Genomic DNA, 21,699 nt, shown 5'->3' on the forward strand with positions numbered 1-21,699 from the left:
CCGCGAACTGGTCATAATCACAGATTCGGATTATGTACGGAACGGGTTCGTGGAGCACCTGGTTAATTGGAAAACCAGAGGCATGTTATGTGCTAATAACAAACCCTTGAAACATGGGAAGTTGATCCAAAACATTGATGATCTGGTCACCTCGAATGAGATGACCATCTATTGGAAGAAGATCAAGGGTCATTCCAAAGTAGAGGGACCAGACAAAACTGGAAATGACTTAGCTGATCAGCTGGCCAAAACCGGGGCCATCCAAGGGGATCTAATTGAGATTGAGTCCCTGTTGGGGGAAATCCAGGTCACTGCTATCACTAGGTCCGAGACAAATGCTCACAACGACCTTTCAATTGCACAATGGAGTAAGGAGACCCCTGATGCTGATTTGATTACCGCTCAGAAGGGGGATCCAATTATTGGTAAGTTTTACCAGCACCTTGAGGACCCTGAGAACTTTCCCCTGACGGATACCGATTACATTGGGAAAGAGGACCTAAGAGTGTTGATGAAATGTCCAAAAATGTTCCAGATCCAAGACGGTTTGTTGGTAAGGAAATCCAAAGCTGGCCACGATCAGTGGGTGGTTCCTACCTCATTCCCAAGCCTGATGTTAAATCACGCCCATGATGCGGCCACCGCCGGTCATAGGGGGTTTCACACAACATTGGAAATCTTAAGAGAGGTTGCATACTGGCCACACATGGGGCAGGACCTGGACCAATACTTGAAGGGGTGTCTTGTGTGTGCACAATTTCAGCCATCATCCCTCACGCACCGTGCGCCTCTCCAAAAGAGGGGGATGACACTGCCATGGTCAGATTTACAAATCGACTTTGTAGGCCCCGTGATTCGCTCTGCTAGGGGGAATAAGTACATGTTGACTGTGACATGCTTGTTTACCAAGTGAGTGGAATGTCTCCCAGCCCCAAACTGCAAGGCAGAAACCGCAGCTGCCCTGATGATTAACCACATCTTTTCCCGTTTTGGTCTACCTCAAAGGATTGAGTCAGACAGGGGTAGCCACTTCACCAGTGAAGTAATGACAAAGATGTGGGAGATACTGGGCGTCAAGAGAAAGCTACACATTGCTTACAGGCCAGCTTCTTCCGGGGCAGTAGAGAGATATAACCGAACCATTGTGAGCATATTAAAGAAGTTTGTGGCAGATTCTGGGCCAAGTTGGGATATCCGATTACCTCTGGTCCTAATGGCCATCAGATCTACCCCTTCATCTGCAACCAAAATGTCACCATTCGAGTTGATGACTGGGCGCAAGATGGTGCTTCCTCAGCATTTGCTCTACAGGACCCAAGAGCAGACACTGATAAATGCCTCCACAACTCATGAGTATGTGGAGAATTTAAGGACACACCTCCAACATGCTTTTGCTTACGCTCAGCGGAATCTAGAAAGATCAGCTGATAGCATGAAGACCCACTATGACCTGAAAACTTCCAGGAAGGAATATCAGGTGGGGGACCGGGTCTATCTATACAACTTCCAAAGGAACCAGGCCAAGCAGCGCAAATTTTTGCCTACATGGAAGGGACCCTTTGAGATCATCGACAAGATCTCCCCTGTGGCCTACAAAATCCACATCCCCAAAGGTCCTTTGGCAGCGGGGAAAGACAAGTGGGTCCACATAAACCAGTTGAAATGTTGCCATCCCAGGCACACTCTGCAACAACTGGAGGAATCCTCTGGAATCCTAGCGGGTACTGTCTCAGACTAATTCAGTTCCAACCATAAAACAGACCACATCTAGTCTCTAAAATATTGTGATTTGCATGAAACTGTCTCTTAGTTATGCTGTTTTTTTTTTTTCAAAATAAGAATGTAATGTTTCGTTATGATGAAATGCATATGCTGCCCCACTATCTCAACAGTGGTGGAAATGTCCATGAATAGGTATTGCCGCTCTTCCTTTGTCGTCCTAGGAGAAAGAAAACCTGGAGACAGGCCAAGGAGGATGATCCGGAGACTGGGAGGATGACGCAAGGGGGCCCGGGGTACCGCCCAATATTCCCATCAGGACCAGCGAGGAGAACCGATCGACCAGTACCGGATGGAGGAAAAGATGCTGAACTGTGCCATCTATTGGAAGAAGATGAGGAAACATCCCAGGTCTTGCGAGTCCCATCAGTGAAACGGAATGGCCATCGCAAGAGGGGGGCTTGTGGGATGTATTTACCCATGCATCCGAGCTCTATCTCAAAACTGTGCAGTACTGACATGGAAAACATCATGATGGTCAGAGCTTCCCAGAAAATGCACAGGAAAATCCCATTTTGCCTATATTGTGAGCTCAGAGGGGCAATGCTGATTGCCAAAAGCAAACCCATAACTGTTGGGAATTCATTTTTCTTGAATGTCAAATATGGCAAAATCATGGGCACAGAATTACTTTACTTCAGAAACACACCAATGCCATGTCCTGAACATGGACAATATACTCCATGTAATATCACTTGCTGAAATGAATCAATCTAAAAAAAATCCCAAGGATGGATGCAGTAACCACAAAATCCTGAGGGTGGCGCTAGCGGTCTAAACTCTGACAGGAGAGCTGTCTTGCAAAACTGTCTAGTGCAAAGAAAGGGGTCTTATTCAATTAAAAGTTCAAAGGGGTTGCCTGTCCTAAGAACTCTTGACACTTCAGAACTCAACACAAGAAGCCAGGAAATCACAGGGTTCTGTTAATTAAATGCAAAGTGGCTCCCTGGCCTCCTGATCTCAGCTTCCCAGAGACCACACAATGGCCCCTTTCATCTGAAAGGAATATGTTGATTTTGACTGTTTACTGTCAACAAAGGCCTGCCTGCCAGAGGACACATGTGACTGACCCACCCAAGTCTTGGAGGCGGACTCCAACACTCTGAGAACTGAATTGAAAGAAAAATATATATTTTACAAAAACACTGATAACTCTTTGTAATCAAATGACAGAAATGTATAACTTTGAGAGCCTTAATTTCAAAAATGTACCTTCAATTCAAGCCCAAACTCCAGTTTGTGTGATGTTCTGGGGCAAAACCCTGCTAATTGTTAATATTACAGACACTGGCCCTCATTAGGACCTTGGCGGAGGACCATGGTGCTATTAGCACCATGGTCCATGGCGCTAAATTGCCAACTCCGCCATGGTGGTTGGCGGACTTACCGCCCCATTCCGACCTTGGCGGGGTGGTTAGTCCCCAATCCCCATTTACCCTTCCCCATTCCCATTTTTGCCCCATTGGGCATAATGGGAGTGGGGAAGGCGTTAATTACGCCACCGTAAATTACGGTGGCGTAATTAACAACAAGGTCCCGTAGCGCCATGGATTTTACCGCCTGCAAAAAGCAGGCGTAAAAATCACCATGGCGCTACGGGAACTCGTACTCAGGCGGTAAGGGTCGGCGAAGTTTACGCCGGCGTAAACCCCTTACCGCCTGGGTCGTAATGAGGGCCACTGTGTTTAAGTTAGACAAATGAAAATTCATTGGTATAAGTATGGACAGGCTGTGTACATTTGTATGAAGTTGGAAGAAAAATCTGATGTTGCAAAACCACTAAAAAAGTGCAAAATATTGCCATTTCTGAATGCAAGCCCCCAGGAAGAGCAGATTTGGACAGGGTATATCTCCTGTGATATGTGATGTGTGTATGTCATTTTAAACAAATGTGTACCTGTGCAAATATGTTTTTTTTTTATCAAATATAGATTGTGTGCAATTTGACAGGGGAGTGTCCTCTCTGCAAGCCATAAAATGACATCACGCTGACACACACTTCAGTTTCCCAATCAAGTGAGGGATGGAAATTTGACCAATTAGAAGCTGAGAGAGAGGTAGGGTCTAGTGATGCTGCACACACACCCATTTTAAAAACAGATAAAAGCAGACAGACAGGACAGATAGGGACCTTCAAATCCATTTGCTGCGGGACGCTCTGCTGGAAAATCCATACTTTACCTCCATCAATCTCTAGAGAAAGCTGTGCAGAAAGATCCAGACTTCAAATCTATCAATATCCAGAACCAGAAACCCAGACCAGACCAGCAGAGCAGAGCTGACCCAGATCACTGTGAAGAGACCCAGACCAGACCGGAGTCCAGTCCAAAACCTGACCAGATCCGTGGCGAGGCATATTTTAAAAAATATATTGTGAGTACCTAGCAAACTGTGCAGAACCAATCTCTTAGTTAAAATAATATAATTCAATCCTATTTTAATCTAAGTAGAACTGTCTCCTAACTGTCACCTGTCATTTGTAAAGCTGTCACTTGTCATTTTCTAGTTGCAAGCTGCACTTGTCTTTTTGAACTTTAAAATTTCAAATCTGAAAAACGACCTTTATTTAATCGCTCATATCTCCGTGACCGTTTGTGCTAGAGACTTGCAGTAACTTTCCTCAGAAAGCTTACAATCGTGGCCTTCATACGAACCTAGAGCCGCATTCCTACCTCCTATAGTTTTGCCGTAATCACGAAAGACGCACCCGCGAATTTTACCGCGATTTGCAAATTTCTCCACGTGTGAAAACAGCAGTTTGTTTTTGCTTCCGTTGCAGAAATTCGTTTAACCTGCTAATCATTCCTAGGACATTGCTAAAGTAAGCCTGCAACTAATTTAAACCAACTAATCCTCAACCTGAACCTCTAGAGGGAATTAAAATCATTTTAGCATATTTTTCACTTCATTGCCAGCACATATAAAAGCATTTTGGGCCTGTGTTTCCAACTTCTGTAGTCTAAGCTTGCTGGGGTGAACTGAATCACATTTAATTGCATTTCTGAGAACTGTGTGCCTTCCTTCCATTTCCTTGCATTGCATAAAAGGGGGGTGAATTGTCTAAGAAAGTGATTACATTGGCCCTCATTACGACCCTGGCGGAAAGCGACTGACCGGAGCGCCACAGCGTAAATAGCGTTTCCGCCATTGTACGAAGGAGCAAAGTGCGGCCCATTCCGACCCATCGGGCACGAGCACCACGCCACGGCGGAAGTGCAAAGTCCGCGATGGCGGAAATGACCCCAAAACGGCCCACACCGCCGCCGTACGGCGCCCTAGGTGCAATACCGCCACCCCACTTAGCGGTCACCGCAGTGTGCGCCTACCGGAAAGTACGGTGGCCGGAAATATACGGAAACGGAAGTTAAAACATGGGCCCGGAACGGGAAACATCCCGGCGTACACCTATAAAAACACCAAAACCACACAACCACTAAAATCACTACCCTGAAACACACCCCAACCCGTCAACCACCCTAGCGAAACCACGAAAAATGGGAAAAGTAGCGAAGAAAGCGTGCGACCGCAAGCGGCAGGTCCACTTCTCCCGTGAGGAACTCACCGTGCTAACAGAGACCCTCCAGGAGAATGCAGCCGTCGTCTTCTCCACGCAAATGACCAGGACGGCACTTGCAAACAAGAAGGCCATATGGGCTCTGGTGGCACAGCGGGTAAGTGCGGTGGGGACCGCACCCCGCACCCCACAGCAATGCCGCAAGCGATGGGACGACCTGCGGATACGCGTCCGCAGCATACTCTCTGCCAACCGCAACATTGCCACAGCCACCGGGGGAGGTCCTGAATCACCCATCAAGTTGACCCCCTGGGAAGAAATCTGTGCCTCCACCATCGGAATGGAGAGCATAGAGGGAGTCGGAGGGATGGAGAAAGGAGTGCCGACATCCGAAGATTCAGGTAGGTGGGCCAGATAAAACAATGCCAAATCCACACAGTCCATCCATGTGAAGTACCATGCGTCCACATAGTGCAACAGAAACACATGTCCAGGAGAACGTCCACACACATCGGCCTGAAAGCGCACGTCAAAACCCACAATAAATACATAAATAATTAAAAACCCCTAATACACGCACTACACGTGCAGCAGGCACACCCTAACTGCAGGCTGCCAAACAACTGCACCCTCACTCCACACACAAATCAAAGCACCTCCAAGACCCCGACCCAAATCACCCTCAGGTACCACCCCAATGCATGTGATACAATGCCATTCCAATTCCCACTGACCCATCAATAACCCTCGCCCTCCTTTACTCCACCACAGGGTCCGATCCAAACGACGAGCTACAGGACACCCCTACCAGCACACCTGCAAAGAGGGCCAAGACCAACGGCCAGAGACCCTCCACCTCAGCTGCACGCATCAAGACACGGCAGCAGCACAAATCAGGTGGCAGCACAGAGGAGGGAACATCAACAGGCACCCCAGCAGCCAGCATGGCCACAACACCACCACCACAGGTCCCCCCAATGGATGCCACAGAAGGCACTGCCTCTGGTGGCAGCAGCACCATAGGTGACACCCCATTGATGGCAGCATGCTCGGACACAGAAGACGGGGATGTCGAGGTCAGATCCATCCATGACCTGTCCCAATCCCCCTGTCTGTCCCCTCCCGTACAACATGAGGATACCACGCAGGTGCAGCCACAAGACGACGACTGGCCATCCCCCACAAGCCCTGTGGCAAGGCAACATGAGGACAACAGCCCCTCTGTGACACCACCGCAAATGGCCATGGCCCAGCAGAGGCAACAGTCCCTCGACAAGTTAATCGTCCAACAGCAGCAAATGGCCACACTCCTCAAGGGCCATGCCGATGAATGTGGGGGCACCAAGGCAGACATAGAAACATCAACAGAGACACTTAGGGCAGAAATGGAGAGAGGTACAGAGACGCTAAGGGCACAAATTGAGAGTAGCACCGAGAGCCTGAGAGTCCAAATGGAGAGTAGCACCGATAGCCTGAGGGGGGAACTGCATGCGACGTCCAAAGACGTATGTGCCGAACTTGCCGCAGTGCGCCGTGTGCTCACTGAGCTCTCGCAAACCCTTAGGGACATGCATGGACGTGAGCAGGCAGACACATCATCCGTTGCAAGTTCCGTCCAGGGCAGCCCCCAACGTAGATCTGGAAGGAACCTGCGTTCCACAGGCAGGGGTGCCCCTGATACCCGCAGAGGGGGCATGCAATAGCGACAGCCCACTGACAATGAGCATCTTTGGACACTGGTGTTCGGGTGGGAGGTAGGAGGGTGGAGGGGGTGTGTTGGGCTCACTTGGGTGGCGGGTCGATAGGGTGTTCAACATGATATCACATATGCCATAAAAAGTGCACGATCAACCAATGAGAAGTGTGGACATTGATCCTTGTGTACTAGGCCATCATAGGCGTACAGTCCATATTGTGCATGTCCCAGACACACGCAGTGCCACGAGTCCCGTGTCCATGCATCAGCCACCAGGCGTGAGTGCTAGAAGCATACATCAATGAGATGCTGACGAATGTCACGGCCCTCCGGTGCCTCGCAGACTCCATGAGGTGCTGCCACATCCCCACCCTCATCATGACCATCATCAGGTGCTTGCAGTTCTGCGTCAGGGGGCATGGGCACATTTCTACGTACGCACATGTTGTGGAGCATGACACATGCCATCACCATCTTTGCAACCTTCTCATGGCGGTACAGGAGTGCCCCGCCAGACCTGCTGAGGCAGCGGAAACGAGTCTTCAGTAGGCCGAATGCCTGTTCTATGACTACACGGGTACGTGAGTGGGCATGGTTGTAGTCCTCCTCATGCTGGTCCCGTGGGTTCCGGACTGGTGTGAGGAGCCATCTCTTCAGTGGATATCCAGCATCACCTGTATGTGGACGAGAAACGTATGATGTGGAATGCCATTGATACGTACGCACACCCCCCCCCCCCCCCTTCCTGGCAGTTCATTGCCAATTCACATACCCCACATCATCATGCATGTAATGAGACTCACCGAGTAGCCAGGATCTGTTCCCTGCGTGTCGTTCCATGTAGCGTGGTATTGTAGAGTTCCTCAAGACCATAGAATCATGGGTTGATCCAGGGAATCGGGCACAACAATGTGTAATGATCCTGTTGGAGTCACACACCATCTGTACATTCAGGGAATGAAATTGTTTTCGGTTGCGGTACTGGGCCTCCATGGCATGTGGGACGACCAATTCCACATGGGTGCAGTCGATGGCACCAATGCAACCCGGTATGCCGGCAAGTGCATGGAATCCCACTTTTGTGTTGGTAATTTCCTGCTCCGAGCGTGGTAGAGAGATGTAGTCGTCTGCGTGCTTCAGGAGGGCATCGAGCACTTGCAATAGTGTCCGTGAGAACAGTGGCTGAGAAATGCCATGCAACTGTCCGACTGTGTGCTGGTAGGTGCCTGTGGCCAGGAAGTGGAGTACAGACACCACCTTCAGTAGGGGTGGGATGGCGGTTGGGCTATCTATCATGCTGACAAGGTCAGCCTGTGTCATGTCCACAATGGCGGCTATGGTGTCCCGGTCCAGACGGTAGAGGGTGTGGATCTGCTCATCAGTGAGGTTGAACGGATGTGCTCGGAGGCGTTGAATTGCGGGTTGCCTGCGTGGTGGTAGTGGCTGTGCTGGTGGGCCTTGCTGGCCCTGCCTTGGCCTCCTCCTCCTCCTGCGTCTCCTCCGTGCGGCTGGTTGTAGTTGGTGTTCGTCTACTTCTTGGAGTCGGAGCACTTGCAGTGCTATCAGGTCCCCCAGGGCCAACATCGCGAGTCCTGCCGGTAGCATTTCGGTGTGGTTGTGGGAGGAGACTGGCTGTGCAATTTATGTGTTTTCAGGCTGTATGGCCTCCACCTGTGGTGATTGATTCCACCTGTGCAAACTGCTCTCCCCTTTGGCCGAGCACGTCCCGCGCACAACGCTGCAATTCGGGGAATTGTATCTTGCTATTGCAATCATGTATTAGTACCCGATGGCCGTGTAAGATTGGTTGATATGTTCATTCTGCTGTGGTCCCATTGTTTCACATACTATCTGTGCAGTCGCGAACAGACTTGTGAGGGGTCAGTGGGACGTAGTACTCGAGTAACGGTGGGCCCTCATGCATCACTGTACCGAGTTGCAACGACGGGCGGGGCGTCCCATTCGTGGGTGAAGGCAGTTGCCATTTTCACACACAGCCGCACTCGATGGGATAATTAGTGATTTCAAACGGCCACAGATGCCTTTTCGACGTGATGTTGCAAATGAGGAATTCGAAGGGCGGCGCTTTCGGTTTCCAGCTAGCGGCGAGGAGATGCCCACAGGTCTGACTGCAAATATAACGTTCTATTGTTCAATGTCCTTGAGACAGGGCCCATGGCGAGGGAGCAATGATTGATATGAATAGTTTGGGATGCGCAATAGCTACGTGGGCGATGAGGCCGTCCGTTCCCAAATACATGTTACTTCACAACACTGGAATTACGGGCTGGGGCACTGTGGATTTAGCAGGCTGCATAACGCACAGACTCAATGGATGTTTCTAATGTCATGTGAGTAATTATTCAGGCATTTTGATCCCGGGATGAGGGAATGATGGATGGATGCATGGGCAGGTGATTTGATACAGAGTTTGCCATGTACAGGGCTTCTTGGGATCTATCCGCCTCCCCTACGCTATGTGATGCAGGGCTGCCATAGTGGGACCATCGTCCATCTGGCCTTGTTGAGCCCTCCCTGTCTCGAGGCGCCCTCAGACACTCGTTTGCGATGGTGTTTGCACCTCGATATAGATGGTTATGAGTCGCAAGTGGTTTTGGGGTGGTGATGTTCCTTTGGAGTGGGCTAGCATGCATATGGCTGTGGATTTCGTGTGATCATTGAAGTGAGTTGTTGGTATGTAGTTCTGATGGCCATTCTGTTCTTTTTCTTTTCTTTTGGTTGACAGGTATCTCCTCCCCTTTTGCCACTGCCATCTGTATGCCACTCCTGCAGATGGATTTTACTCCCGACACCTGCTGCTTCGTGTTAATCAGTGGAGCAGCATTACGATCTTATGGGACGATCGCCAATGGCCCACATGCCCTTACGCAGTACTGGTGGCTCGGAGCAACATTTCGGCCTTTCAGCTGGACTAGTGCCTCCCCATTGGGACGGCCCTGCGGTTCTGTGCGCTTCCATGTTGCCTTTTCGGACGTGAATGTGGCTCTGTGTACCATGGGGGAACAGGGCGACACACAGGTAGTGGCTGGTCATTTCTTGCGGAAGCAGCCCACATTGGTGATTGGTGTTTTGGATTTCATGGCCTGATGGCTGTATGTGCTTGGTGATTTTGATGTGCATAAATATCTATTCTGATTTGGCCCGTGTAGCGTTTTTCTTTGCAAGTGATGTGGCATATGCCTATTTGGGGGGCGATGTATTGTGAGGAGATCTGCATTGGGTTCCAGCTTCGGGGTTTAGTTGCGTGGTACTGTGCTGTGCGCGTTTGCCTACGAAGCCCAGTGAGGTCAGGGATGGGGGCTGCCAATATGCCAGTTTGAATGTTGTCATGCTCAGGGGCGGGGGATTGGGTTTTGTGTAACAGATGCCGGTCAGCCAGGTGGACTGGTTGAATGATGTGGTTTTCGGTATATTGCTGGTCACAGGTGCCTGTGTTTGCGTGCGTTTCTTGGTGGGGGACTGTGGTCATGTCCATTGGGATGGCTTCTGTATTCGTGCCATCTGTGCCCTGCAGCTCCCATTGGCCCCTGTTGTGTTTCTTTTGTTCGTTGGCATGCATGGGTGACTTGTACATTTCAATGGTTGCATTGTGGCTTCATTGCACCTACGGGGAGTTGTACTTTGTGGGCAGGGAGCGGTGTACAGGCACTCAGTGGGGCCGTTTACGGTTGATTCGCGATGCCGTACTTCTCGCCATGGCGGAATGGTACATTCCGCCATGCCTGATGGCGTTAGGTACATGTCCGCTAGGGTCGGAATTGGCGTACCGTTGCACCATGGTGGTGTTTGCGGTTTGGCATGGCGCGCGCGCGCGTGCTTGGTGCAGTTAGCGTTGGCGTTCAATACGGTGTCGCTAATGGCTTCGTACTTTGCGGTGACGGGTCATAGTCGCACCGAGCGCTATTCGATGGCGGTATTGCATTTCCGCCATCGTTTTTCGATTTCCGCCAGGGTCGTAATGAGGGCCATTGTCTTTTGCTGATATCCTATCAAGTTATTTTCTGTACTGCATTTCATTCCACATTGCATCCATTGGAAACCATAAAAGTATTGTTGCTATCTTATCCATCCTATAACCACTCATCATTGATTATAAAGAAGTGTGCCAGTGCCAGATTCTCCGTTGTTAATCTTTATCATATCAGATTAAGTGTGATATTCAATTATTAATTATTAAAAAGTGTGATAGATATATATTGCTTTACTTCTCAAATAAACCTTTTAACTTGCAAAACAGAACTACTTCTTGGCTCAGTGGGGTCAGGGGGATTCTGAGAGAGGGGTGTTATATAGGGGTAGTCATCCAGAATGCATGAACTGGACATAAAGATATATCAATAAGGGTTTTCATTCAGTATTATAGACTAGGCGTTGACTTAGCTGTAGTGTTGAATTGAATCCTCTTACACTACATACCCCCATCTGCCATTTTTCCCTGACATTCTCCCCGCTGCACTCACCACCTTCCTATCAGGCATCTCACCATGCTCTACAAAATGCAGAGGAATACTCCAATGAGCAGGCCAAGGATGCTTGCCGCTTAGGGCGCCATGATGATCATGAAAGCACATACACCACAGGCAGTGGGTGGCCCCACACTGCAGGCCATCTGGGACCATCTTGCCTGGATGGAACAGAGGCAGGAAGAGATGTGTGCTATAGCTCTGGAACATTTGGGCATTCTCAGGCTGTGCGTGATTGCATTCAGGGGGCATTTAGATGGTTGTCAAGGTCCATAGACCATCTGTGCAGGAGCATGGTGTGCAGTAATGCCTTCCAGTGCCTCACAAGGCAGTCGGTGGGGGAGCTGGCCTAACAGTAGTCCTCGTCTCACGAGGCCATGGTCAGAGCCATTCACCTAACTATGGACCATCTTTGGCGGAGTGTGCAGGGGAGTTCACTCTCTGTTACCCTTACTGAGGGGTCATTGGCCAGCACACCACCCAGTGCTCACAACGACATGCATCATATGTTGCAAAGCCTGCAGACTTGGGGGAAAAGAGTAAGTGCAAGTGGCAGCTGTTGATGTGTCTGTGGGTGGGGGTGGGAGTTGTTAATGGTGCTGGTGGTTGGAGGTGGGAGTTTTGGATGGGGCTCAATAATCTTGAAAGTCTTTATTCAATGCAGCTGAGACATGTGCATTCATTGCACGTATGGGATGCATGTATCCCAATTCAAATGAACTTGTCCTTGAGGTCCGGGCAGACCATTCATCCTTCCCTCACATCACCACGTATGCCCTGTGGTTCCCTTTTCACAACATCAACATCTTTCTTATCTGAGCTAGGGCGATAATGGTCCTCATCTGGAGGCATTTGAATGTTCCTTCGTATGCACATACAACTACAATTTTGCCAACTTTCTCATGGCTATATACTGGGTCCCCACCTGTGTGGTGAAGGCACCTGAATTTTGATTTCAGCAATCCAAATGTGCTCTCAATGCATGGCCTGGTCCTCCTCTGCGCCACTTTGTTGGCTATCTCCTGTAGTGTGACAGCGTCACCTGCAAAACATGAATGGGCAGTGTGAGACATGGCATTGTGTGAGTTTAGGACCATGATTATGGTCCTGATGTGTCTACCCCTATGTGCAAAACTCAGTGGTTGTGCATGGTGCACCTTGTGTGCAACGAGGTTGATGGGACTTGGCCTACATGGTACACTTGCAGTTTTTCACATTGTGGGAGTCTGCAGTCATCAAGTATATAGTAATGCAATGTTATTAGCAATGCACTTGTCATGTACGGTGTGGTAGTATGCCATGAAGGGACCATGGTAATTCTTTCATGGGTTGGGCGTTGCTCTGATTGTTTTGTGCTGCCTTGCATGGCTGGAAGCCCAGTTTCATCACATGGTTTAAGTCTGTGCACTAGGGTGGGTCAGTCAGGGTTCTAGGCCTGTTCTGTGCATTTATGTTGTTGCATCATGAGACTTGTACTTGTTTCACATTGCTACTACTAACGTGCCCAAGGTGTGTGTTAGTGATTTTGGTAGTCAGGTCTGACTACTACTTACCCACAAGCCAGGTGAGCCGTCCTATATGCCTCTCCATTTATGCTGGTAGGGTGCAGTGCCTCGGTATCATGGACTCGTGTGTGGCCCAAGGGTATCAAGCACATCACTGGCTGATTTTGAGGTACGCATCAGATGTCATTTGCACATTCATGGAATGGTACTGTTTCCTGATCTGTTATGCCTGTTTCATTGCTTGGGGAGGACCCAATTGCACATGTGTGCAATCCAATGCTGCCATGGAATTTGGGAAATGGACAATGTTGTAGAAATGTGCCATTGCTGCATTCACCTGCACCTGGGTTATGGGCATCGAGATATGCAGATGTAAATGCCTCATGAGAGCATCTAGGACTTGGTACAGCACTTTGGAGAAAGTGGGCTGTGACATCCCAGGCAGTGTCCCAACTGTGCTGAAATCCACACATGCAAAAGAAGTGTAAGACTGCCACAAGCTTCAGCAGGGGAATGGGGGGGGGGGCAGTTCTGTGATGGTGGGACAGTCCAATCGAAATAGGGTCACTAACTGGCTGTCCGTCAGCGTCCATGGGGATGGGCAGACATGTGGTATGGGTGCACTCTGCAGCATACATCTCCCTCCTTGCCTGACGTGGTCCTGCATGCTGCTGTTGCTATATGTATAGTTGGAGGTTGTGGGACCCATAATCAACATCTGCTTGCAGCTGCATGTTGCTTGAATGTGTGTATGGGGTAGGTGTGGCCCTTTTATACTCCTCCTGAGTGGTTCTGGTGCAGCTGTGCCTTCATTTTCTGCACCTGTAGGCATTTACCTCCACATTTTATGTGGAGATAACTGTGATGTGTTTTTGGCAGTATTATAGGGGGAAAAATAACAATGGCAAACGCAGTAAGTATACAGTAGTGGTCATATTAGGCATTGTGACATTCCGACATGCAATTGCATTTGAGGAGAAATACAGGGGATGGGGAAGGAAAGAGAAGCAGTGGAGTGGACAAGTGCTGGAGGAGGGGCCAGGAGGGAAGGGCCAAGGGGAGCCAAGGAGGAGAATCTCAGGCTAAGTGTTTGTACAGGCGACTCTTATGGGTGGAATGTGGAGCCACCAAGCAGGGGCCTGCAGGGAAGTGCACTGTGGGTGGAGGGCTGCTGGTATTGAGAGTGTAGAGGAGGTACCAAAGAAAGCCTGCACTCCAATCATCCATTTTGAAGTACCAGGAACGTTCACACCGAGATATGTGATGTACGATGAGCAAATAAGCCAGCAGGGAGCCACAGTAGGGTTCTGCCCAGTACCCATTAGAAGAACAGCTCCAATTGACGTACCTATACCAAGAACACCATGAACAGTAAGGTATCCATTAAGAAAACCCTACCAGCAAATAGGACAAAATGAAGATTGCTTAAGTACCTGTAACGCTCACCTGATTCCCGCAGAGGCGCCGGTCTTGACTGGGTGAATGCCGTATCTTCAAAGGTGATGTGTAACACACGGTTGGCTCTTTGGGCTGGACCTCTGTGCACTGTATGTCTGACTCGAAGAGTAAGATGTCTGCAGATAGAAAATATGGGATTAATGAACTGGGGTTATTGGGTGCCTCTCTCCTCTTCCCTTTCTCTTCTCCTGTAGAACCCCAAAGGTTAACACCCTCACCTTAGGTAAGTGAACGCCGGGCTCTCCATCTGCCTCGGGGCAGGGTGCCCTAACCAGTTTCTTCACTGGATAAGGGTGCAGGCCTCTTGACCTCAGAGGACTGCTGTCCGTCGTTAACTGCACGAACGGTATGTTCTGGGCACTTCAAATGTCTTAAAAGTCTTTTGTAATGATATCTCTTGTTTTGCAGGGTTCCGGCGATGGCGGATGGCGGGCTGATGAGAGTTGAGGATCGAACCAGCGTGAGGAATAGAAGCGCCTGGAAGCATGTAAGTAAGCGCTTGTAGCCTGCTTCACGATGCGCACTAACTGTCCCTTTTATCTTGCAGGTACAAGTTCAGAGCTTTAGAGAAGCTGAAGGGTGCTGGAATACCCACTGGATTCGGCGTGGGAAGGAGTAATGGCACGTGAGTAATAAAGTTGCCCAATGTCTTTAAACGCACCTTCTTTTGTCTTTCAGATGCGGGATGCAGCGCCGAAGGCCTCCGGAGCGTGCGAAGAGCTGGTAAGCTTTTGTCTTTCAGATGCCGGAATGCAGTGCGAAGACCTCCGGAGCATGCGAAGAGTAGGTAAGCCTTTGTCTTTCAGATGCCGGAATGCAGCGCGAGGCGTTGGTGACAGCCGATGGACCAGGTAAGAGATGCGCTGCCACTGAAGACCGTAGTGCTAACCTGTTCTTTCTTTGTCTTTACAGGTGCTGCTGAAGACTGGATTCCAGGATGGTAAGCCTTTGTTCCCTTAGGCCCAGGATCAGCAGCAGAAGACACGATGAGCGTTCTGCTGCAGAGAATGCAGAATAACGCAAAGCAAGATTCATCCATCGGGTGTGGTTTAAATAGCCTCCTGTAGTGCTTAGGTGTCTCCTTCCACAGCCACGCCTAGGTAAGAAAAGAGTTCCTGCTTTCCAGAAGAGTTCCAGTGTTCTGAACCTAGGGAGTGGCTCCTTCCCCACCCAACAGGAAAAGTAGTCCCAAACAGAAGAGGATCAGGGGTTCAACTGGCAGGTAAGTAAGCAGCATGGTCTGCTGCAGGTAAGTCCACCCAAGCATTATGAGCCCGGCGCTTCCAGCACTGGGACTGGGCATCTTTATGAGCCTGGTGCCACTGGCGCCAGGACAGGGTCCAAAAGGTCCCAATTGGGACTGGCTGGCACTCGGAACCGGGGTTATGGGTCTGCTTCCAAGGGAGTCGGGCAAGTCCTGATCTTTTGGAAGCAGAGATCATGACAGCACCCCCCCTTAAGGCCCCTCCCAAACCGGGCTTCTCCGGGGGTTTGGGCCTGTTAGGAAATGTTCGATGAAATCTTTTGATTAGACGAGGCGCGTGGACATATTCTGCAGGTTCCCAGGATCTTTCTTGGGGACCATAGCCTTTCCAGTCAATCAGGTAAAATAGTTTAGATTTGGAGATCTTGGAATCCAGGATGCTTTTGACTTCAAACTCGAGTTCTCCATCAAATAGAATAGGTTTTGGAGATGTAGTTAGTCGGGTTTGAGGTTGCACGGGTTTTAATAGAGAGACGTGGAAGACCGGATGTATCTTCATGTGAGGGGGCAAGTCCAACTTGACCGCTACTGGATTTACTATGGTAGTGATGGAATAGGGACCAAGGTATCTTGGGTTGAATGTGCGTGGTCCTTTTAGAGGTAGATATTTGGTGGATAACCAGACTTGATCTCCTACTTGATATTGGGGGGCTTCCTTCCGATGTTGGTCTGCTCCTTTCTTGTATTGTTCTTTAGCCCTTTGAAGGTGAGAAACGGCTTCCTTAAAGGCTTGGGTGATTGTAGAATGCAGGTGGTCTACTGCTGGTGTTCCAAGATCTTGGAGTGGATCCAACTCCGAGGTTCGAGGGTGACTACCGTATAAAAGAAAAACCGGGGTCTTCCCAGTTCCCGAGTGGACAGAGTTATTGTAGGCATATTCGGCTATCCAAAGGATATCTTTCCAAGTTTTTTCAGTTTGTTGTAGCATGCAGCGCAAATACTGTTCCAGAGTTTGATTGGTCCTCTCGGTTTGTCCGTCGGTTTGAGGGTGGTGGCTGGTCGAAAGTCTCACATCAATTTGAGCCGACCGACAGCAACTTCGCCAAAAATGAGAAATAAATTGACTACCTCGATCCGAAATTAGAACTGAAGGAAAACCGTGCAGTCGGACGATGTTTTCGAGAAATTCTCGGGCCAGAGTTGCTGCTGATGGTAAGCCTTTGAGTGGAATGAAATGCGCCATCTTGGAGAATAGGTCCACGATTACTAGGATCGTATTGTATCCGGAGCATGGAGGTAGATCGGTGATGAAGTCCATAGAAAGCGTATGCCAAGGGCGAGGCGGGATGTCAATAGGGCGTAAGAGGCCGGCTGGTTTTTCCTTTTGACTCTTGTTTTGGGCGCATACTCCACAGGACATTATAAAGTCTCTGATATCTTTTTTCCAATACGGCCACCAGAAGTAGCGCTTGATCTTTTCCGAGGTCTTGGTCATACCGGGATGTCCTTCCATTAAAGAATCGTGATAACAAGAGATTACCTTTTTCTGTAAATCTGTGCTGGGCAGGTATAACCGTTCTTGGAAATATAATAGGTTGTCCTTCACCGTAAAGTCCTTTCCCTGCAGATGCCAATTCTGTATGTCTGCTGGAGTTACCAGTAGCCTGGCTTTATCCTTAACTTCCTCTATGGATTGTGTGGCGATTACACCTAGAATTCTTTGTTCGGGAATGATAGGTACAGGTTTAGGATTGATCAAATGTTCTTCCACTCCCATCCGAGAAAGGGCATCAGCTTTACCGTTTTTTGTACCAGGTCGATAGGTAATTATGAAGTCAAACTCGGCAAAGAATAGTGCCCAATGGAGTTGCCTAGAGGATTGAGCTTTTGCGGTTTTCAAATATTGCAGGTTTCGGTGATCTGTAATCACAGTAACAGTGTGTCGGGCCCCCAGAAGATAATGCCGCCAAGCCTTAAAGGCAGACTTGATAGCTAGAAGTTCCATATCAGTAATAGTGTAATTGATTTCAGGAGGCGAGAATTTGCGGGACCAAAATGCCACGGGATGCAATCGATTGGTTATTGGGTGCTTTTGTGATAGAACTGCCCCCATGGCAAGGCTCGAAGCATCAGTTTCAACGATGTAGGGGAGTTCTGGGCGAGGATGTTTTAAGATCGGTGCAGAGATAAATCTAGTCTTCAAATTCTGGAAAGCTTGTTCCGCCTCGGTAGACCATTCAAAACGTTTGTTTTTCTTTAACAAGGCGGTGATGGGCTGGACTATTCGAGAGAATTCGGGGATAAACCTGCGGTAAAAGTTAGCGAAGCCTAACATGCTTTGAACACCTTTTACGGAGGATGGCGATGGCCATTTGAGAATTGCATCGACCTTCTTTGAATCCATACGAACTCCGCTAGGTGATAATATGAATCCCAAGAATTCAACTTCAGTCACGTTGAAAACACATTTTTCCAACTTAGCGAAAAGTTTGTGTTGACGCAATCTCTCGAGGACCATTTTCACGTGTTTCCGATGTTCAGTTTCCGATGAAGAATAAACGAGGATGTCGTCAATGTAAACAACAACACACACATCTATGAGCTCTCTGAGGACATCGTTCATAAAATATTGAAAGGCGGCCGGGGCATTGCAAAGTCCGAAGGGCATGACCTGATATTCAAATAGCCCATACTTGGTGCGGAAGGCCATCTTCCATTCATCGCCCTCTTTTACTCGTACCAAGTGGTAGGCTCCTCTAAGATCCAGCTTTGTATATATGCATGCTTTTCTGACTTGGTCCAGGAGTTCAGGGATCAAAGGTAACGGATATCTATTCTTAACGGTGATCTGGTTCAGGGCGCGATAATCTATACAAGTTCTAAGGTCCCCTTCTTTTTTTGGAATGAAGAACAAAGCTGAGGAAGCAGGGGACTTGGAAGGACGAATAAACCCATTCGCTAGGTATTGATCCAGGTATTGTCGGAGGTGAAGATTCTCAGGCTCGGTGAGGGCCTACATTCTACTACAAGGAGGAGTAGATCCAGGTATCAGGTCTATCTGGCAGTCATAAGACCTATGAGGAGGTAGAGAGTTAGCCTGATCCTTCCGGAAAACATCTTGGAATTCTATTTATTCAGGAGGTAACTGAGGAGCCTCCGAGGAAATTGCTGCCAGTGCAACACCAGGTCGAGGGTGACAAGTAGAGACACATTCTGGAAACTGAACCGTTCTTGCTCGCCAATCGATGTGAGGATTGTGCTTCTCTAACCAAGGAATTCCTAGAATAATCTGGAACTGGGGGGCCTTGATCACATCGAACACGATCTTCTCATGGTGTCCATCTTGAATTACTAGCGTCACTTCTTGGGTGGTATGCGTTACTGGTCCGGAGGCTATCTCCGTACCATCCACCGTAGTAATGACGACCTTTACAGCCTTTGGACAAAGAGTCAGATTCATCCTCAAAACCATTTCATGATCCACATAATTGCCAATGGCACCGCTGTCAACGTAAGCTTCAATCGCATGTAATCGATCCGGATGTTCAGGGCTAATAAGGACCATAGGTATCACGAAATGCGAGGTCACGGAACTGGTTTTAACGCTCGGCAAGAGGACCTCTATTCTTGTCGGGCGAGGTCGTTTCCCTGCTCAGAGTTTGTGACCCTGGTAACTGCAGCTCCTACTGCCTTCTTGGCTGGTTTCACCGGACAGTCTCGAAGAAAGTGCCCCGAGTTTCCGCAATAGAGGCATAATTGCAGCTGTTTTCTCCTTTCCCGCTCCTTTTGTGTTAGTGGTCCTTTCAGGCCCCCTATTTGCATGGGTTCCCCGGATTCTACTCCTTTGGTAGGAGTTGGTGGTTTGGAAAATAGTCGAGCATCAAACTTGGAACGATCGGCCTTCCTGTTCTGCAGTCTGTGGTCAATCTGAACGACTAAGTCAATATAGTCCGAACAGTCTTGCGGGGGATTCACTACTTGGGCTAACACATCTTTGAGCTCTCCACGTAGACCTCTATAAAACAGCGTAATCCTTTTGTCCTCAGGCCATCGAGTTTCCACTATCAGTCTGTTGAAAGACGCAATATAAGCCAAAAGGTCTTGATTACCCTGTCGCAATGAAAGGAGCTCATTGTCCAAGGCCTGTCCCTGTGAATGTCTTGCAAACAGTTTTAACATACTGAGCTGAAAAGCTTGAAAATCATGGAGAACCGGATCATCTTGATTAACTAGAGGGATCGACCAGTCTGCCGCATTGCCACTAAGGTACGAAAGCACGAAAGCTACCTTAGCTTGATCAGTTGGAAAGGCTGCTGGCCGGCATAAGAAGTGCAATCGGCACTGATTAATAAATACTGCAAACCTCTTTGGGTCACCAGAAAATCGTTCGGGCGGAGCCAGAGGTACATTCCCAGGTAGGTTGATCTGCACTGGGTTCGTAGAGGATGTTGAAGGAAGATTTGCCCCTGATGCGGGTAACGGAGTTTGTCCGGCTTGTGACTGTAGCAATTGTCTAGCGAGATCGTCTGTTCGCTCCTTGGAAATAATCAGTTCCCTTCTTAGAGCATTCGTTTCCTGACGGGCTGCATGCACTTCTGCTCTTAGTTCCCCAAGTAACTGGGCTAGCTGGTCAGTATCCGAGGTTTCCATAGCACCTGGGTGGGAGTTTTGCGATATGCTTTGCGTTCTGTAACGCTCACCTGATTCCCGCAGAGGCGCCGGTCTTGACTGGGTGAATGCCGTATCTTCAAAGGTGATGTGTAACACACGGTTGGCTCTTTGGGCTGGACCTCTGTGCACTGTATGTCTGACTCGAAGAGTAAGATGTCTGCAGATAGAAAACATGGGATTAATGAACTGGGGTTATTGGGTGCCTCTCTCCTCTTCCCTTTCTCTTCTCCTGTAGAACCCCAAAGGTTAACACCCTCACCTTAGGTAAGTGAACGCCGGGCTCTCCATCTGCCTCGGGGCAGGGTGCCGTAACCAGTTTCTTCACTGGATAAGGGTGCAGGCCTCTTGACCTCAGAGGACTGATGTCCGTCGTTAACTGCACGAACGGTAAGTTCTGGGCACTTCAAATGTCTTAAAAGTCTTTTGTAATGATATCTCTTGTTTTACAGGGTTCCGGCGATGGCGGATGGCGGGCTGATGAGAGTTGAGGATCGAACCCGCGTGAGGAATAGAAGCGCCTGGAAGCACGTAAGTAAGCGCTTGTAGCCTGCTTCACAATGCGCACTAACTGTCCCTTTTATCTTGCAGGTACAAGTTCGGAGCTTTAGAGAAGCTGAAGGGTGCTAGAATAACCACTGGATTCGGCGTGGGAAGGAGTAATGGCACGTGAGTAATAAAGTTGCCCAATGTCTTTAAACGCACCTTCTTTTGTCTTTCAGATGCGGGATGCAGCGCCGAAGGCCTCCGGAGCATGCGAAGAGCTGGTAAGCTTTTGTCTTTCAGATGCCGGAATGCAGTGCAAAGACCTCCGGAGCATGCGAAGAGTAGGTAAGCCTTTGTCTTTCAGATGTCGGAATGCAGCGCGAGGCGTTGGTGACAGCCGATGGACCAGGTAAGAGATGCGCTGCCACTGACGACCGTAGTGCTAACCTGTTCTTTCTTTGTCTTTACAGGTGCTGCTGAAGACTGGATTCCAGGATGGTAAGCCTTTGTTCCCTTAGGCCCAGGATCAGCAGCAGAAGACACGATGAGCGTTCTGCTGCAGAGAATGCAGAATAACGCAAAGCAAGATTCATCCATCGGGTGTGGTTTAAATAGCCTCCTGTAGTGCTTAGGTGTCTCCTTCCACAGCCACGCCTAGGTAAGAAAAGAGTTCCTGCTTTCCAGAAGAGTTCCAGTGTTCTGAACCTAGGGAGTGGCTCCTGCCCCACCCAACAGGAAAAGTAGTCCCAAACAGAAGAGGATCAGGGGTTCAACTGGCAGGTAAGTAAGCAGCATGGTCTGCTGCAGGTAAGTCCACCCAAGCATTATGAGCCTGGCGCTTCCAGCGCTGGGACTGGGCATCTTTATGAGCCTGGTGCCACTGGCGCCAGGACAGGGTCCAAAAG

Source organism: Ambystoma mexicanum, chromosome 5q, assembly GCF_040938575.1.
Source record: "Ambystoma mexicanum isolate Mex_15411 chromosome 5q, UKY_AmexF1_1, whole genome shotgun sequence".
Taxonomy (NCBI): Eukaryota; Metazoa; Chordata; class Amphibia; order Caudata; family Ambystomatidae; genus Ambystoma; species Ambystoma mexicanum.